Genomic DNA, 12,407 nt, shown 5'->3' with positions numbered 1-12,407 from the left:
TGCCTGTCTTTGACTTGCAGCCCTTACCAGCTGGCCATCATTCCCCTGTGGGCTACTGAGCCCAGACCCAAACGTACTCATTCTCTATCCTCCACTTGGGCAAGAGATGGTCTCCTTCATCTATCGACCATTAAGAGGAGAAAATGAAGTTAAAAAATACATCAAAAGCTAATGGCACAAAAATAAAAAGGATGAAAGGGAAAATGACTTTAGGGGAAAAGGGTGATTTTACAGAATTATTTAATAAAAGATGAGCACGTTTACAAAGGAATATTTAATAAAACACTGAGGGGCAGACCAATATTAACAGCGGACAGCAATGGGGGGGACTGGGAACAGTAGGAAAATAAAAGCAGACCTTGGTCCGTACTTTAATGTTTAATTCTGTGATAAGAAGAATGCATCTATATTACTCTGTAATTAAAAAACAATGGGGTTAAAGAACTTAATCAGCTTTAAATTTTGAATATTTTGAATTTTTTGGACTGTGCTGGTCAACTTCTATTTTAATAAACTCAGAACACGCACAGCACAGGCAGGGACAGCAGCCCGGCTAATACAATACGCAATGGCTACCGTGAATTTTGAATTTTAAAGTGGAAAAACTAGGAACAAACTAATAACTAACAACGGGGAATTGGTTAAAAGAACCAAATATCTGCCTACTTGATGAAATACAATACAGGCTCTTCAAAAGGTTGTTGTGGAAGAAAGTTTAATGATGCAGAAAGTCATTCACAGTGTTGTTAAGAGAAAAAAAGTGGGTTACAAAACAGCAGGTTGCATGACATGAAAAGATATTTAGAACACTGCTAAGGGGAAAATATGAATAGCAAGACAATATTATTTTATTATTAATTTTCTTGTGCTCAAAAGAAAACTTGTATGCACGCATTTTTTAAATGGTCTGAAAAGTTATATACCAAAATGTTGATATGGGGGAGGGGAGTCACCTAATTTTTATTTTGTTCTCTTTTGCTATCGATACTTTTTGACTTTTCTAAAACGAACATGCCTTGGTTTTGTAATTAAAGCATCATTTTTAATAAAAACTAGCATAGGTTTCAATGTCTTCTCTCAAAAAAAAAAAAATAAAACAAGATGGGAAGACAGCTGAAATTGGTACGGCTGCCAACAAGACCTGACTGCTGCCCACAAGGAGGGTTGGAGAAGTGAGAGGTGAGCACAGCAGATGAAAGAAAGAAAGAAAGTGACTAAGGTAAAGGGAGGGAATGAGAGAGAAAGGTTTCAGTCAAGCCCAAACCGAGCAGAGCTTACGAGGCGGTGTTGAAAGTGAGTGCTGACAGGCAGGTGGGCGGGCGTGAGAGCGCGAGGAGGCGGCCTGGGCTGACGTCAGGGCCAGGGAGAAGGATGCCATTGTCACAGAGTGAAGGCGAGAGTCAAGGGGGGGCTGACCAGGCGGGTCTGAGGGGCTCCTCTTGCCGAGGACAACACCGGTTTGTAAAGGGGATGCCAAGACGTTCAACGCTGTGTTATTTTTGTTTGTTATTTCTGCAGAGCGGCAGGTGGGCAGGAATGGTCAACTCCAAAATGCTTGAGTTCCTTAGAACAACACTGACCCTGAAGTTAATTTCTTATATTTGCAATAAAAATCTAACCTGGGCAAAAACTGTTCCGGAAAAATGAGCAATAAAGTGAACGGATGTTTCCTGTGGGATTTACAAAGCATGTGGCGGTTTCAGTGGACAGGAATGATCTCGCTGTATGGAGCAGATCTGAGAAACACGCAGAGTGAGCATTCCGTTTCCCTACATACCAAACTTCATTCAAGCCACATGTTACACGTCTATTGCTTTTATTTCCTATTCTTTTGCCCATCTAGCCCATCAGGTTTTGGTCACACCGTCTAGAAAGAAATATCCCGACCTTAACGGTTCTCTGACTTTGGTGTCACTCATTTTGACATGATGTCCTACATTCTTTCAAAAACGTCACTTAGACATTTCATTTCTATTGTCCCCCAAACCAGCATCGAAGACCTGCAGTGCAGGTAGTGGGTGTTGGGCTTGCTTTGCGTGCCCCATCCCCCGGGATGCAGTGAGAGACACATGCATTGTGCAGTCAGATTACCAGTGTCTTTCAAACTACAAGTTCTATGCTCTTAGTTAATAGAGGATAGTCATAAATTTATGATCTTCATCTATTTAAATGTAATGAAACAGAAAGGATAAAACAGAAAATACCACAGTGGACTGCATGTATTAGAGATATTTTCTGCTCTGTTGAGCTTTTGTTCAAGAGACACACACACACACACTCGTGCACATGCACACACACAAACACACATACAGGGCTCCAAGGTGAAGTGCATCTCTCATTGCGTCAGGCCACTGACGCATGGTCGCCACGTCAGCTCCACCATGTGCAGATTTACATTATCTATATCCATCTTGTCGTTTAATACCCTCACAGGCTCCTGCAAGGAAAGCTGTTCCGTGCCCAGCTTCTGCCAAAGAAGTAGCCCAGAGCGGTCACATTTCTCACTATAATGCATCATGGAGGCCAAAGCTGACCAGAAGAGAGCTAGTTAGGCACTGGGCCAAGTGGCAATAAAGTGACCTATTAATCGGAGGGAAAGTGGCTGAGCCAATATGATCCGATGTGATTCTCTCAAGAATTTGAATAGGGTAATTACATACAAAAACCGAAAGGATAGTATGAGGTGGGGTAGGACGGTATTGGGTAACCTCAAGCCTAAGTTACAAGAACTCAGAAACTCTGAGTATGCAGGAGCTTTCAGGAGAAAAGACAGACATAGTAAAGAGAAAAAATAAGCCAATTCATGAGAAGAAGAGAGCCAACAGGCAGACAGTCACTGAGTCACAATGCTGACCACGTATCAGAGGGAAATATGGTTCCTGCTCTTCCAAAGCCCTAGGCACATGTATCGACTATTTGGGGAAATTTGAGAGGCTCTATTATGAGAGGTAATATCAAGACCCTCATAAAAAACAGTAAGAGAGGAACCATATTGACCATCTCAGAATGTCAGCTGCCTAGATATAAAGTAGGTAGAAAACCAGTATTCATTCTTGTGTTATTGTGAAAAAAATAATCTGTTTTGGCAGTGAAAGAATCTAGCAGAGCACCTGGTAAGGCCTCTGCAAATATTTGGTCAATAATTTACCTGCGTGCACAAACAAACTAATACCACTATGACCCAATGGCAGGTCCCAGAACTACCGCTCTCTTGCCCGGTATCTCCAGGTGGGTGTCAGGACTCTGTGGCTCAGTTCCACAGACAATGGCATGCTCCTCTGTGCCTCACTGCCCGAAGCAGAGTTTCCTGCCACCCAGAACGGGAACCGCTCCAATGTGTGTGTTATTGCAGTTGGAGGGGTGGCAGTTTATCTCCCACACCAAAGGGGAAAATAATCTGCCATTTCCTTTCCCTGGCAACAACACTTCCTTCGGCAGATGCTGTCCTCTGGCTCTATCGGCCTTATTGCCTCCAATAACACATGCACAGATAATAAATACCACAATAACCTCAAGACATTCGAGTGCAGATTAATTGTGCAGAAAATCAACAGGCTGTAAGTAGTCTGGATAAATCAACAAAATTTGAGAAACACATTTCTGAGCATCAGTTCCATATAGAGAAGCTTCACCAGTAATTTTGATGGTGATGACTTGTCTAGTCATTGTGAAACCAAATCGCTGTATGGATGTGGCCCTGAGAAACAGCCCCATCATCGGACTAAGGGACGAGATGCCACAAGGGGACTTCTTAAGGTCAAAAGGACATAAACAAGAATCCGACTAATGGTTTCCATAATCCAAAGCTCAGCAGTAAAGAGCCTTTCCCCACAGTTATTCAGAACCCCTCAAAATAATTGAGCCTTCCCTCCTTTTACCTAGTTCTACTGTATTCCCACAGGTTGCTATTATTCTTGAATGCACCCATCCAAGTCCCCAAAAGACACTCCGATGGGGAAGGAGGTTTTCACTTGATTTGATTTCATAATATGCAAATACCTGCCACGGGCTAACACAGTCCAAAACTATGCCAATGCCAAGGTCCCCAACATTTCAAAGACATCTGTTAAATCCAGGCTATAGCAAAAAAACATCAAGAATTATTCTTTTACAATAAAAATTAGAAATAGCCTCCAAATGGCCCCTAAATGGGAAACTTCTTGGCTGCTTTTACTGCTAGGTAACTTTCTGTTATGTTCACCTGTGGGATTAGGTCTCTGCCTTTTTCACTCACTTACACATTCTTTTGTAAGTTCGCTGAACATTTACTACATGCCTCCTGCAAGTCAGGTACTATGTCGTGTGTCAGGGAGATAGCAGGAAACAAAATGGACAAAAATCTCTGCCTTCATGCAGCTTTCATTCCAGGGGGGTAGATGGACAATGAACAAACAAACAAAAAAGTAGATCCCATAGTGTGTTGGAGGGGTAAGTGCCACAGAGAGGATGGGATATGCTGAGGGGGTGTCAGGGGGAAAGCCTTGTGGCTCTCTGGAAGAAGAGCTGTTGTAAGCTGAGGAGAAGCAAATGCAAAGGCCCTGAGGCAGAGAACAACTTGCATTTGGGGAGCATCAGTGTGACCAGCAACGAGTCAGATGGAAAAGCAGACAATGAGTCCAGAAAGACAACCAGGGGCTGAATGGGACAGCCCCCACCCCCAGGCTCTTGAAAGCCTTGACCTTTACTCTTTGCGTGGAGAGAAATCACTTGCTGGTTTAGACCGAAGAGACAGTATCTCAGTGTATTTTAACAGGCTCACAGATCAACAATATACTTACACAGCTGCCACATGGAGAAGGGACTAAAAGGGACACAGGTAGACAGAGGAGTGATCTGGGAAGCAAGCGGGGTAATCCACTCCTGCGCTGGACAGGGAGGAAGCGGCAGAGCGGCCCTGTTCTGAAGGTCAAGGCAACAGGCTGTGTGCCTGACTGTAAGTAGGTTATGGGAGAAAGTGGAGAGTGAGGCACAGCTCCAAGGTTTTTGATCTCTGCCCCTGGAGAAATGGAGCTGTTATTTGCTAGGAAGGAAGAAAGGACATTGTGGGAGAAGCAGGTTTGGGTGGGAGAGAAGGGAGTGGTCAGAAGTACTCTTTTGGACAGGTTAACTTTGGGATGCTGATTGGGTGCTGGAAAAGAAGCTGGATCTCCTTATCTCAAGTTCAAGGAGAGTTCCCATCTAGAGATAGAAACTTGGAAGTCATCAGGGCATACGACGTATTTAACGCCACATGATTGGATGACATCACCAAGTGAGTAGAGATGAGAGAAAAGGCCCAAGGATGGAGCTGAGGGAGCTGAGGGACCCCAGGGACCCTCCCCCCCCCCGACATTTAGAGATCAGAGGAAAGCGGAGGAGCCCACCAAGCAGATCAAGAAGCTCTGGCAGCACTGACTTTATTCTAACTCCCCTCACCCACCATCGCCCCACAGGGTCCACAAGGGTCCACGTCCATGACGTTTTCTCTGCCTGGGGCGCCTCCTCCCTGCCCACAGTCCCCGGCCCCCCGGCTTTGCCCAGACACCCATCTGAGCACTCCCGAGATGGCAGCTCTTGTCACTTCCGTTGCCACCTTCCCTCAAATGACAGACTGACAGCACCTTGCCGAGACAGGGGCCCTCCCCCACAGGGTCTCAGAGCAGCACAAGCATGTCCTCCAGGGCATGCGCACAGCGGTAATCTGCATGTACTGTATGACGGCTGTCTTGCCATGCAGGATGTCTGTAAGGGCAAGGAAGCAAGGTAGAGTCTGTTTTTGCTCCGTGTCCAGTGTCCGGGACAGAGCCCGGTGTCGGGCAGGCCCTCCATAAAGACTAGACAAGTGAAGGAATCTCTCTCCTCAGTTTGCTGCTCCATGGGACACTAAGACTTTCTCTGTCTAGGTCCCATGCCGAGCTGTCTGGATGAAATGCTCCTTCTGTAGTTATGCCAACCAAAATTAAACATCCCTGCGCTCATCTCCTCCCACCTTCTTGGAGCACCTGTGTCCTCGGCTCCCCGCCTTCCCTTCGGGGCCTGGTGCCCACACCTCCGCCTTTTCACATCCATTGTTCTCCGGGGAGAATCAGTAACATAAATATTGGCACGTCTACCACTCAACTGTTCTTTAATTACTCAGCTCCAACCAGAGTAGTTTTGTCCTCAACCTACATACATTATTCAGATGGGGTTATACAGTTCAAGTTTCAACACTGCGAACATTCAGAGAAACTTCTAAACAGTATGAACAACAAGAAAGCTGTACTCGGCATAGGTAGGAAGGTGCTCCCAATGTTTGGAAAGAGTCAAGAAAGGAACTGCCCGCAAACTGAAATGAAAAAACAAAAAGTAGACACAAATATTTACACCTATACTTGTGCGTGCATTTTTCTAAAGAGAAGGCGCAGGGCTCATAGATTTAATTAGATTCTCAGAGCACATATAACCACCTCCCCTACCCCAGAAGGAAAGATGGCAAAACGCATATCCATCCTATAGAATAATGTTAGAAAGGACACGAAAAATCATCATGTGTAGACATAACATGGTTTGTAAGACATGTCATTCAGTTAAAAAGCAAGTTATGAAATCTATAAAGCATATTATTCATATAAACACACACACACAATCTTTTTTTTTTAATGTGTATGCGTGGCTTTAGAGATGGCGGTTACCAGACTGAGAACAGCATCCATCACCCCCGGAGAAGGGGAAGGGACTGAAATGGCAGATACGATCTCAATAAGGCGTAGTCTCATCTGAAATGTTTAAACCCCTTTCTGCATGGAGAATGTGTTATGTATTGCTCACATAAATCAAAAGTAACTTTCAAAGGTGTTACAAGAACTCTATAATCTACATACACTAAAATGGCAAAAGCATACAGAGCCCAGGCCCCGACCCAGGCTAAGCAGGCCCCCAGCTCCAGCCCTGTAGCTGGAGTAGGGCCTTGGCTTAGGGTCTCAAGCCTGGGCACATGGAGCTCTTCTTCTGTTTATAAAAAAGCTGTCCACCTTAAAAGTGTGGACGAATAGGTTTCTAAAGCATTCACTGTTTACACTATGAATACTGTAAGTAAGCCAGACGTGAAAAATGAGAATGCTTCTCTATCTTCTAAACACAAAGGATAAAAATGGTAAAAGGTATTGATCACCATCTAAGGTAAAAAGTAATTTTATGAGACTGACCCCTTGCACAAACATAAATGGAAAAATTATGACACAAGAGCTTATTTAAGCAGCAAGTTACTGAGCAACTGAAAATTATTTCAGACAAGTGTGAAAATTTAAGGAAAAAAGAATGAAACTTTCTGTGACCCCTACATGCACTAAACATTTCTGCAAACAAAATAACATATAGGTTTATCATGTCTGTTGAGCTCTGATTTTTAGTAGAAAAAGTGTACGTTTCAATTAAACAGTGTAATTCAAAAAGATTAAGTTCTGTGGGTCGAACCGCTAAGACTCCAACACGTCTGTTAGACTGTCAAATGAATGAGATTATATTTATCAAAAAATTGCCGTTTTTCAAATCGTCCTTTCTTGTCTGGCAGTTGGGAGAGCCGTCCAGGAGCACACAACGTGCCTTAGGAGCCGAGCCCAGCCCCGAAGAGTCTCACATTCTGAATTCCAGATCTCCCACCACCGTCTTAGCCACGCTAAGCACAACTAAGCAAATACTTTGATGAAAATGTAAAACCAGCTCCTGAATAAAGAGTCTGAAATCGTTGAGCAAACTGAAAGAATACTCAAAGTGATTTAAGATGACTGATAAATCCACCTGTCAGCAAGCGCAAATGAGGAGTACAGCCGAGATGACTATATTAGGTGTTGAATTCAGTGGAAAGTTTGTCCGTGTGCTTGTTTTTCCCTCTGGAGCCTGAGCTCCCTTTTCAAAAGCACCAGGCATGTCAAGGTGATGGAAGTTACGCAAACACGCACCATGGCAAATGGATGGGGTCAGGGTACGGCTGGTGAGTGTGGCTTTGGCGCTGTCACTGAACTGAACAAAGCAAACACAGGTTTTGCAACTGTCATTTTTTGGTGAATGCACAGTGCATGATGGGGGGAGTCAGTTATGATGAAAAGCAAAAATAGACTTCAGTCAAGATACATCTTTTATTTTCTGCTATACTTAACTGCTTCCAGGACCCCATTAAAGGCTGAAACCTGAAAAGCCTGAAGCTCACTTTGCATCCAGGTCTCGGCTGCTCCACACCTGGCACTAACCCTGACAAGTACTTCACGTTCCACCCCAGACAGACGGTACAATCAATATTTTCCTGCAAATCCACAAGCTTTTCTCAGAGATCCAGGAACTCGGGGCTTACTATCTGCACTGCTCTTTCAGGTGACTTGCTGAGCAATTCGCCTGCGTGTGGCAGGTTCCTCATCTCTGCTTATAGAGCTCTAAAGATCAAAAAAGCCCTTTCGAGTTCAAAACTTCAAATCCTTTTCACTTATGACCAACCAAAAACTGGGGACCAAAATCATTTAAATAATTTCTCATACGTTAGTATTTCCCAGATCCTGAAGAACAGCACAAAGCTATACTTCGTTGAATGAAGAAATCCTGTACATATTTCCTTTTTTAATTGATTTTTAGTATTTTATCAAGGATATCCTTTTTTATTTTTTTAAAGATTTTATTTATTTATCTTTTAGAGAGGGGAGGAGAAAGAGAGAGAGAGAGAGAAACATCAATGTGCGGTTGCTGGGGGCCGTGGCCTGCAACGCAGGCATGTGTCCTGACTCGGAATCGAACCTGCGACACTTTGGTTCGCAGCCTGCACTCAATCCACTGAGCTACACCAGCCAGGGACATATTTCCAACTAAGAACAGATCTATGCCCTGGTTGGTGTGGCTCAGTACATTACAGCATTGTCCCATCAACCAAAAGGTCGTAGGTTAGACTCCCAGTCAAGGCACATGCCTGGGTTGCAGGTTCAGTCCCCAGTCTACTTGGGACAAGTAGAGGAGGCAACCAATTGATGTTTCTCTCTCACATCAAAGTTTCTCTCCCTCCCTTCCCCTCTCTCTAAAATTTTAATAAGCGTGTCCTCAGGTGAGGATAAAAAAAAGAATAGATCTATATTCTCTGACAATCCAGTGGAGGAAGAGTAAGCCTGTCCCCACCTTATGAGGAGCCCAGGTCGTGTTCCTCACTCTAAGAGAACGCCCCACCTCTACCTGGAGAACCTGCTGGTAGAACCACCACTGCTACAAAAATTCATCATCAATTACTTTAATCTGACAGTGAAGTCCACGGCAGCCTAAACTGTCATTATTCTACTGTGGCCCCATTAAAGGCCTGTCTGGAGCAGCTCTAATTCTCCCCTATTCCTAGACGGCCACAACACTACAGGTTAAACCTGTCCCAAGGCCGTAAAAGCAGAACCACCTGTCACCTGTGTGGCTATCCAATCAAGCCAGAGGAGACCTATCATAAGCAAACACAGCAATAATACCAGTGACATTACAGACCGAAGGCTGAAACACCTTATGGAACAGCCACGAGTGACCGCCAACTGCTGCACTTCTCAGAAGTCTTCCGCATACTGAATTCCTCTTACAGCCAACTGATAAGACAACTTTCATCCAACAGGCAGGCAGGTGTTTGCAACAACGATAAAAGATTTTTAGAAAACAAAACCATCAGCGGCAGCCAATACTCACACACACCCCTCCCAAGTAGAAAATCAAGGCAGATGCCAACTGGAGACCTAACCCTTTGCCAGAACACCCTTTGTCCCACTCTTTTCCTGGGATCCAGGCCTTACTAGAAGAAGAGTTTTGTGTTAGTGAGATCGGCTGGGGTTACCCTACTAATGGGGTATAGTGAAAGGTAAGCGGGGAAAGGTGATGCACAGATATATTAAAAAAAAAAACAGACATGTTCCAAGACCTGCCACAAACACGCCACCACCGTCACAGGGAGGGATGGGGGCACAGTGTCAGAGCAGTGGAGGTCCCAGTCCTCATGGAGAACATCTTCACATTGCTCCTAATTCCTGAAGCCTCCTCTCTCTAGGGTCCTAAATGCAACTTCATCAAGCCAACGGCTGGGCTTCTAAGCAAGTAATGGCAGCTCTTCGCTGTAAAAATATCTACTTTCCTACAGCCGGAGCTGCTCGCATCTTTTCGGTGGACAGTAAACGCATGTGGGATGAAGAGAAGAGAACTCGAGGACAGTGATTACCCCTGGGGAGGCGGAAGGACGAAAAGGGCTGGAGAGGAGGGTGCACAACCAGATCGGCCTGAAGTAAATACGTGAACATTTGCCCAATCTGTGAGGTGGGTACCTGGAAATCTAGTACGCGTACATAGTTTGTTAATTTCCCTGCATGTCTGCAACACTCTGTAATACAAAAAGGAAAATAAAATGTTTTAAATGTGAGAAGGAGGCACAAAAGGCACAAAGAAAGCGCAGGCTGGTGCCTGAGCACCGAGGTGTCAAAGTCCAATCACACTTCTTTGATTAAACGTAACTGCCAAACACAACAATAAGTACCGGTACACACAGGCGTCCTGGGAACGCTAAAATCCAAGATACATAACAAAGTTAGAACCCTCTTTGTAGTTTCACATTTTATTGCCCCATAGTCTTTTGATATCAATATTGTTAACAAAAGGAGCATTGGTACATTTATCTTTCGCCAAATAAAATGCCTGCCCATATTTGAAGTTACACTGAAGGACTAAACAGTGTTAGTTTAACGTGCATTTGTTAATCTAAATGGAAAGCACACTGCAGGAGGCATAAATATGGCCGCTTAATGTTTAGTACTGACACTGAGTGGGATCAAAGTGTATGCGACACATTTGTTTAGGGTCCAGAGAAAACCAGCAGGACTCAGGCCTGTGCTAACAAACACAGATGCTGCCACAGAGGGAGAACTGAAGAAAACCCACAGGTGTCTTCTCGAGGACCTGCTACCAAATGGTCCGTACCAGCAATGCACTGACAGCCGTTCAGTGCCCGTGTGGCCTCAGCAGGCCTTGTCCCCAGTTTTTCTAGGTCCCTGCTTTGGTGTACACCCACCATGCGGTCATTAGATTAGGGAAGAAGTCTGCCCATATGCCAGTTGTGTGGCTAGGTGTTACCACCTCACCACATGCAAACACCACAAAACTTGTAAACCGTTGGCACAGGAGTCAAGTCGGGCTCATAAATACTTCATTGGGCTCATATATTTTTTAAAAAACTTGAGTTAGGGTAATGATCATAAAAATCTGGATTTCCTTTTTCTTTCTATCACAAGATCTGGCAACACTAGACTGTTGTGAGCTAAGTGGCAGCTGTGCAATTTGTGCAAGTGTGTTCACCACAGCTCCTCCGCTCCCCACCCCACACACCACCGTTGCGTATCCACACTGCTGGTCCTGCATCTGCAGGCACATCAATCTGTGACTTAATGTTTAGGGTGCCACGCCTTGGAGACACTGGAAATGAATAGATCCTCCCTCGAACCAAATTAGGGGGTGGGAGGGAGACAAGGAGAAAGGGCTTGGCGTCTCGGACTATGACTCCCAACGCAGGATGGAAGAGGGGAGAAGAGCTTGAACCAGGCGTTATCCCTACCATCAACAGAGACCCACCTCGACAGTCCTGTTTCTGAGCTCCGGCACACACAACTCCTTTTCTCACGCTGCCGGGTTCCCCGAATACATTCGATCCCTGACTCTGAAAAGCACTCAGTGCAGCTTAAGAGGGAATCGCCTCTGCTCCCACATTGCCTAAGGACTCACAGAGGTGTGCTGGCTTGTTTCTTGATGCAAGGCTCCCAACCCCAAGCCATGGGAATTCCTTTCCCCTTGGTAATGCATCAGATGCCTACAAATGCTGTACCTAAACCCACAGCGAGTGAAGGAAGCATATACTGTGACATTTGTTAAGCCAGGAGGAAAAGCAATTACAGCAAAAAAAAAAAAAAAAACAACAAGATGTTTGATGCAAAGAGGAGAAATTACACATCAAGGCAAAAGTGTCAGACACTCGTACACAAAAGACGTGCAGAGAAAGATGGAACAGAACGCCATTCATTAATCAGTCTCAAGAGAATACAAATGTGTCTATATCAAATGAAATTTCCTAGGAAGAACTATAATAAGTGTCGTAATGTGCAGAGAGATATGTACACACACACACACACACATATGTACATATAGGCATACTTGTGACAAAGTTCAGGATATATTAGGTTATCACTACACGTACACTATGTAAAAAAAAAGAGAAAAGATGCTGAATAGGAAGAGTTTCCAAAGTGTACAGTCCCTCAGTCATGAGGCACTTTACTTTACCAAAACCTAATTTTCCTAATCAGAAGTGCCAAAGTTCATATTCTCACATGCACCTGTGGGGTCTCAAGAAACACTGCACAGTCGAAGAAATAGAGTCTTAAACCTTAGGGTTCCAAGATCACTGG

The 12,407-nt window shown here is 44.5% G+C and overlaps 1 protein-coding gene and 1 long non-coding RNA gene across 2 annotated transcripts in view; one reads left to right on the top strand and one right to left on the bottom strand.

The window, feature by feature from the left end:
* ARHGEF26 (Rho guanine nucleotide exchange factor 26) overlaps positions 1-12,407 on the bottom strand; it is a 115,056-nt gene that overhangs the window by 95,567 nt on the left and 7,082 nt on the right. The window lies entirely within an intron of this gene.
* Positions 5,305-12,201, top strand: LOC118498785. The gene is made up of 2 exons (XR_004901246.1): positions 5,305-8,552; positions 8,797-12,201. It is a non-coding gene; the product is annotated as an uncharacterized LOC118498785 (long non-coding RNA).

Source organism: Phyllostomus discolor, chromosome 2 (genome assembly GCF_004126475.2).
Source record: "Phyllostomus discolor isolate MPI-MPIP mPhyDis1 chromosome 2, mPhyDis1.pri.v3, whole genome shotgun sequence".
In the NCBI taxonomy this organism is placed as follows: domain Eukaryota; kingdom Metazoa; phylum Chordata; class Mammalia; order Chiroptera; family Phyllostomidae; genus Phyllostomus; species Phyllostomus discolor.
The sequence above is the reverse complement of the archived record's forward strand: the minus strand, read 5'-3'. Positions and strand labels throughout refer to the sequence as shown.